Source organism: Oryctolagus cuniculus, unplaced genomic scaffold, assembly GCF_964237555.1.
Source record: "Oryctolagus cuniculus unplaced genomic scaffold, mOryCun1.1 SCAFFOLD_112, whole genome shotgun sequence".
NCBI classification, from domain to species: Eukaryota; Metazoa; Chordata; class Mammalia; order Lagomorpha; family Leporidae; genus Oryctolagus; species Oryctolagus cuniculus.
In genome coordinates this window covers 199198-206755 of record NW_027208386.1, presented here as the reverse complement: position 1 = coordinate 206755, position 7558 = coordinate 199198, and the positions used below count along the sequence as shown (strand labels likewise).

General features: G+C 45.9%; 1 pseudogene; it reads left to right on the top strand.

Moving 5' to 3' along the window:
• Positions 1–701: 701 nt before the first annotated feature.
• Positions 702–2701, top strand: LOC127490042 (palmitoyltransferase ZDHHC5 pseudogene; annotated as a pseudogene).
• The last annotated feature ends 4857 nt before the right edge of the window (positions 2702–7558 follow it).

Sequence of the window (7558 nt, the reverse complement as noted above, 5' to 3'; positions counted from 1 at the left end):
TTGAAGGGAGGACATAACTTCCATTTTGCCTTTGGCTTTGCCTAAATACTGACAAAGACTGTGGTCTCAAAAGGCTTCCTTAGCCTGGGCAACTCATGGCAAGAGTCTTGGGTGATCACTGACATCATACATAAGAGATTCAATTGTTAAATTACAGCAGGAGTTGTTGTACACTTACTCTGCATGCAAGACCTCGGTCCTAAATGAGTCATTGTGTATTTATTTGAAAGTTACACAGAGGAGAGGCAGAGAGAGAGAAGTCTTCCATCTGCTGGTTCAAGGACTTGGGCCATCTTCTACTGATTTCCCAGGCCATAGCAGAGAGCTGGATCAGAAGTGGAGCATCCAGGGCTCGAGCTGGTGTCCATATAGGAGGCCGGCACTACAAGCAGCGGCTTTACTTGCTACACCACGGCGCCAGCCCCCAAGTTGTGGTTATTTATCACTTGCAATCACCTTTCCCCCTCCCATATGCTTTCCTTCGTTTGAGATATTTTGACCTTCAGTTTTGTTTGTGGATGTGGAAGGATGATAATTCTAAATTTTTGGTTTCCCTGAAATTTTTTTGTTTGTTTTTTTGTTTGTTTGTTTGTTTTTCTGTACTCTTCTCTGTTGGTTCCCTTATCCCATTGTCTTATCCATTCTGCCTCTGTGTGGGCCTGGGCTTTGCAGTAGGTTAGATGTCCCTTCAGAGCTCCAACATGCCCGCAGAGTCTGGATAGACATTCAGACCCAGAAACACATCCTGACCTCAGCAGCTGCTATCTTCTTAGTGGGAGCTACAACACTCTTCTTTGCTTGTATGTGTCCAGAACTAAGCCTGAATATGTCACCTGCAGTGCCCATCTACAATGCATTTATGTTTCTCTTTGTTCTGGCCAATTTCAGTAGGGCCACCTTCATGGACCCAGGCATTTTCCCTCAAGCTGAGGAAGATGAGGACAAGGAAGATTTTCGAGCTCCCTTGACAAAACAGTGGAGATCAATGGCATCCAGGTGTGCATGAAAGGATGTGCCAGCTGCCGCTGCTACTGTCCTCCTCGGCGTTCCCACACAGTGTCTGTGATAATTGTGTGGAGGAATTTGATCATCCCTGCCCCTGGGTGAACAACTGTATTGGCCGCCAGAACGAGCATTGTTTCTTCCTCTTCCTCCTTTCCTTGACAGCCCACTCTGGGTATATTTGGCTTTGGCCTCCTTTATGTCCTCTGCCACATAGAGGAGCTCTCAGGGGTCTGCACACTGTCACAATGGCAGTGAAGTGTGTTGCTGGCTTATTCTTCATCCCTGTAGCTGGCCTCACAGGGTTTCATGTGGTGCTGGTGGCCTGGGGATGCACAGCCAATGAACAGGTTATGGGTAAATTCTGGGGAGGCATGAGCCCCTTCACCAATGGCTGCTGTAACAATGCACTTTGCAATTCCCCAGCACCCAGATATTTGGGAAGACCAAAGAAAGAGAAGACAATTGTAATCAGACCTCCCTTCCTTCAGCCAGAAGTGTCAGATTACTGTGAAGATCATGGATAATGGCATCCAGGGAGAGCTTAGGGGAACTAAGACTAAGGAAAGCTTGGAAACAACAGAGAGCCACTCTGCAAATGCCAAACCCCGGCCTCCTCCTATGCCAGACCTGAGCAGCTGCATGGGACTGCGAACACACCTTTGCCTGGCTACTAATGGAGTTAGTGGCTTTTGGGGCAAGGACAGCCCCCCACACCAACCATGTACAAGTGTCAGCCGGGTTATAGTAGCAGCAGTACATCAGCTGCCCTGCCTCATTCCTCCAGCACCAAGTTAGTCATGGGGACAGTTTGAGGAAGCCAACCTCAACTGCAGAGAGCAGCTGTCATCCCAGTTACCACTCAGAGCCCAGCTTGGAACCCGAGAGCTTCTGTTCTCCCACCTTTGGCAAAAGCTTTCACTTCGATCCACTTTCCAGTGGCTCTCATTCCTCCAGCCTCAAGTCAGCCCAGAGAACAGGTTTTGTACTGGACGAGTTGCAGTCCATGCGTTCAGAAGGCACCACTTCCACCTCCTGTAAGAGCCTAGCCAATCAGACATGCAACGGAAGCCTGAGCCAGACCCAGCTTTCAGCTACACCTCTCCCTTCCTGTCAGTATTCCTGGCCCAGCAACAGGAAGCCGAGAGGCATGCACATTTGGTGCCAACACGAGAGCCCTCACCAGTCCGTTATGACAATCTGTGGCCTCCCTCCAGGGATGAGAGAAGCTGCTGCACCAGTCACCCAGTTCCCAGTCCATGAGGAAGAGCCAGGCTTGGGAGACTCAGGCATTCAGTCAACACCTGGCTCAGGCATGCCCTCATAGGGCTTCCTCCTTAGCTGATCCGAAGAGATCACCACTGAGCAAGACTCCACTTGGAAGCCCAGCTGTCCCCCATTTGGGGAAGGCAGAAAGCCTAAGGGGCCAGGGACTAGGGTCCCCTGAACCAGGTCCAACCACCCCATATCTGGGCTGTTAAACATCTTACAGCAGCCAAGAATCCCCACCTGGTGTCTCTGAGATAGAGGAAGTGGCCTTGCAGCCACTGCTGATGCCTGAAGATGAAGTACAGCTCAATACTGCCCACAGCAAATCCAACAGCAACCCAAGAGCATCAGCTCAGCCTCCCCTGGTCCCACAAGGGGAGGAGTCAAGAAACTGTCCTGAGTGGGTGGTACCACCTGAGATATGGGGTGAGCCGTCAGCACCTCCCCTTCCCCACACCACTGTGTCTAGACCAAAGGGCCTCTGGTGACCACCTTCCTTCCCTCAAGGGGCTCCCTTCCCCTGCATGGATATGTTTTAAAACCCCAATTCCCAGAGGATGAGTGTTTTATAAAATGCAACCGAGTTGGGGAGTTGGAGAGTTGGGGCCCTGAGGCTGGGGTAGTAGCTCCCCCCTTTTACCTTTTAAGACCTTCCTTCCCTAATCCCTGGACCAGACTCAGTGGACATTTGTGCAATTGCTTGCCCTGGAGGGAACCAGATCATTTTTAAACCAGAAATAATTTTTTATTATTGTTACAGATCCTATTTTTTAATCTGTGTTACCAGGTGTGGGTATAAATATCAAAGAAATTATATATCTATCTTGGGATGGGAAAATGAGGGAGGGATATGTAAAAGAAGGAGGGTCTTACTTTTCCTGGTTCTCAGACCAGCAGGAAAAGAGGGGAAACACCAGAGTCTTCCTTTCCCCCCATGGTCCCTCTCTTGTCTGTTACCAACTAAGGAAGTAGTAGAACCCCCTGTTGGTGCTAAGTGATCATGAAGAAACCTGGGGAGAGAGGATTCTGAGCTCTTGGTTAGAAGAGGAAAGGACTTGTGGAAAGTTAGTTTCCTAGGCTTATTGGCATTTAGCTTCCCAGGAAAGGGGTCAGAGCTCCATGACATTGGTGGTGGTGGTAGGAGGGGGATCAGGAAAAGCATCTGGCCTAATTCAAAACACTATTAGAAAATCCCCCCTTTCTTGGGAGAGAGGGGTTGGGTGGCTTTCTTAAGTGAGCCCCTCAGAGTTTCCCCTAGCCTACAGTTAAGGTGATTTTAAAGTGCAAGGACAGAAGAGAAAAATCCAAAATGCAATATTTTTCATCACATGCCAAAAACAGGACAGAGGAAAGGAGTGGCAGGCCTAGGCCCCTCCAGATATCCCCTGGGGGTTACCCCTCAGCCCACCTTAGAATGGTGCTGGGTAGAGGAGATACCTGGGTTCTAATCTCTAAATAGGGGAGACTCCAGCCTCTTCACAGAGTCCCTTTCATTTTTTATTCTGATTAGCCATTTTCAACTGACAAATGAGAGAAATCCTGATCTATCAGCAAACAAAAAAAGAGTACTTCAGTTTATATTTAGAAATATTTATGTCATTTGCTTTACCCAGTTTATACTTAACAGCAATACCTAGAAGTCTTAAGAAACTGAGATAGTATATAACTAAAGTTATAATTTCTTTTCACTACCCCAGAGTCAGTGAATGACTTGCTATGTCTCAGGCAAATGAACCCATTTGAAGTTGCTGTAGCAATTCCTCCTGGCAGTTTTGGGAGTGTTCAGCAGCAACTTTTTTTTTTTTAAAGATTTATTTATTTATTACAAAGGAAGAGCTATAAAGAGGCAGAGGCAAAGAGAGAGAGAGGTCTTCAATTGGCTGGTTCACCTCCCCCAAATGGTTGCAACTGCTGGAACAGGGCCAATCCAAAGCCAGGAGACAGGAGCTTCTTCGGGGTCTGCTCATGGGTGCAGGGGCCCAAGGACTTGGGCCCCCTTCTACTGACTTCCCAGGCCACAGCAGACAGCTGGGTTAGAAGTGGAGCAGTCGAGACTCAAACCAGTGCCCATATGAGATAATGGCACAGCAGGCAGTGGTTTTACCAGCTATGACTCAGTGCCAGCTCCTTAAAGCTACGATTTTGAAAATTTTTCCTATGAAAGAAAACTCAAAAGGCTGATTCTGATTCATTGTACTTAATACACAGAACATACTTTTAACCTTAGTTAAAATTTTCATATTTTGGCTGACACTCACTGGCTGCTGGTGTTTTGAATGACCTATGAATAATGGTGTTTGCATGGGAGTTTCAGGAGCCCACTGAAAGGCAATGACAGAAGGCAGACCTCACTGACAGCTCATGAGGAAACATGTATCCATCAACTGTGAACAACTGACTTCTATTTCCAAGAAGCCTCCACCCAGACCATCTGTAGAGTTATAGAGGAAAGGAGAGACAGAGAGAAAGGTCTTCCATGTGGTTCACTCCTCAAATGACCACAATGGCCATTGCTGGGCCAATCCTAAGTCAGGAACAAGAGTTCCTTCTGGGTATCCCACATGGGTGCAGAGGCCCAAGCACTTGGCAAATCTCTACTGCTTTTCCAGGTCGCAGCATAGAGCTGGATGAGAAGAGGAGCAGCCAGGACTAGAAATCATGCCCAGATGGGATGCAGGCACCTGCGGTGGTAGCTTAGCCCACTACGTCACAGCCCCAGCCCCATTCAGAGATCTTTTAAGTGGCCATTTCTTATTCAGTCTTAAGGAGGTCAAGCAGTATTATAGTAAAACAGCTTTTTCTTTTGTAGTTTCCAAATACAATTTATTTATTTTAGAAAATAAGTGCTAAGGGGCGATAAGAATAGAGCTCTGATCACAATTGCTGTTTAGTCCAGACCTGTAAAAGAACCAAGTTAGAAAACAATTTCTTGGGCTGGCGCTGTGGCACAGTGGGTAAACACCCTCTCCTGAAGTGCCGGCACCCCATATGGGTGCTGGTTCTAGTCCTGGCTGCTCCTCTTCCAATCCAGCTCTCTGCTATGGCCTGAGATAACAATAGAAAATTGCCCAAGTCCATGGGCCCCTGAACCCATGTGGGAGACTCAGAAGAATCTTGTGGCTCCTGACTTTGGATTGGAGCAGCTCCAGCTGTTGCGGCCATCTGGAGAGTGAACCAGCAGGTGGAAGACTTCTCTCTCTGTCTCTAGCTCTCTGTGTAACTCTATCTTTCCAATAAATAAAATAAATCTTTAAAAAAAAAATAAGAAAGCAATTTCTCAGGGAAGAGATATCTGACTACAAAAGGGAGAGCTCTCTTTCTTTCTATTTTATTTAATTTTTTGCAAATCAGAGTTACACACAGAGAGAAGGAGAGGCAGAGGGAGAGAGACAGGTCTTCCATCCACTGGTGCACTCCCCAATTGGCCATAACAGCCAGAGCTGTGGTGATCTGAAGCCAGGATCCAGGAGCCTCTTCCAGGTCTTCCACACAGGTGCAGGGGCCCAAGGACTTGGCTGATCTTCTACTGGCTTTCCCAGGCCAGAGCAGAGACATGGATTGGAAGTGGAGCAGCCAGGACTCAAACTGGCACCACACCACAGCACTGGCCCCAGGGAGAGCTCTCTTAAATGCAATGTTCAGGGGTCAGCATTGTAGCATAATGGGTAAAGTCACCTCCTATGTTGTCAGCTACTCCACTTCCAATCCAGCTGCATGCTATTGTGCTTGGGAAAGCAGCAGAAAATGATCCAGGAATTTGGGCCCTTGAACTCATGTGGGAGACTTGGAAAAAGAAGCTCCTGATACCTGGTTTTGAACCAACCCAATCCTGGTCATTATGGCCAATTGGGGAGTGACCCATGGATGGAAATTCTTTCTCTGTCTCCCTCTCTCTCTGTACCTCTGTCATAAAAATCAATTAAATCTTTTGAAAACAAAACAAAACAAACAAAAAAACAATGTCCACTAACAGCTGAATAAAACATTAAAAGAGATATTACCTGGTACCACCATGTACAAGTTTGATACTTACCAAATACATTTCCCTAGATTTCAGTTGGAATTTTAATGTGGCTTGTGCCAGTCTGAAACTCCTTAGGCCAATGACACCAGGTCAACAACTAGTTGCTCAGGTTATTTCTGATTCAAAGAAATATTCAGGAAGCAGCAAGACAGTTCACAGGGGTGATTTGTACCAGGGGCTGCTTTGCCTACTCTGGACTGTGCTCCTTTCATGATTGCTGTATCTGTCTTTCAAAATGAAATAAAATAAAATAAATCTTTAAGATAAATTGAAAAAGCCAGAATCATGGAGCAAATGAACCTTAAGCACCAGAACAGTGGTGCTTCTAATACAAAAGTATTAGAGGTTAAAGCATGAAATATGGATATGCAATGTAAGGTAATTATAAAAGAGATGTATATACTTGCTGACCATTCCAATAAGAGAAGAAACTCTAAAATAAAGGTACTACAGATAAATGACATTTTAGAGTAATAAAAGGGTCAATCAACCTGGATAAGATTAATTCTAGATATGCATGTATCTAACAAATAAACCCAACATTAAATGAAAGAAAATGACAAAGATCATAGAGAAAAGACTGGTCAAGACTAGTATTAGGAAGGGGCACTGTGGCATAGGAAGCAAAGCCACCAATTGTGGCACTCATTCGAGTTCTGGCAGTTCTAGTGATCCAGCTCCTGGCTAGCTCACCCTTTCAAAAGATTTATTTATGTGAGTTACAGAGAGAGAGAGAGAGGTCATCCATCCACTGGCTCACTCCCCAGATTGCCAAAATGGCTGGAGTTGGGTGCAGGGGCCCAAGGACTTGGGCCATCTTCCACTGTTTTCCCAAGCCATAGCAGAGAGCTGGATCAGAATTGAAACAGCCAGGACTCAAACAAGGACCCATATGGGATGCTGGCACTGCAGGCAGTGGTTTTGCCTACTGCACGACAACACTGGCCAGCTTTGTAGCAATTTTGAAAGAAAATCAGCAGAGGAATGCCTCTCTCTCTCTCTCTCTAGTCCAGCATTAGATATAATAATTCTTAAAAAATTAATATTAGGAAACAGAAATATGTCACTTAATAATGGACAGAACAGGTTTGCAATATATTGGAAATGATAAAGCAACTTGACCATGTACTTGAACAAAAGAATACACATTCTGTTCAAGTACTCACAGAACATGGTCTGCAGAAGACCTTTTGCTAGATCACAAAAGAACCTCAACAAAATTAAAAGAATAAAAATAAAAAAGGACATCCTATGACCACAATA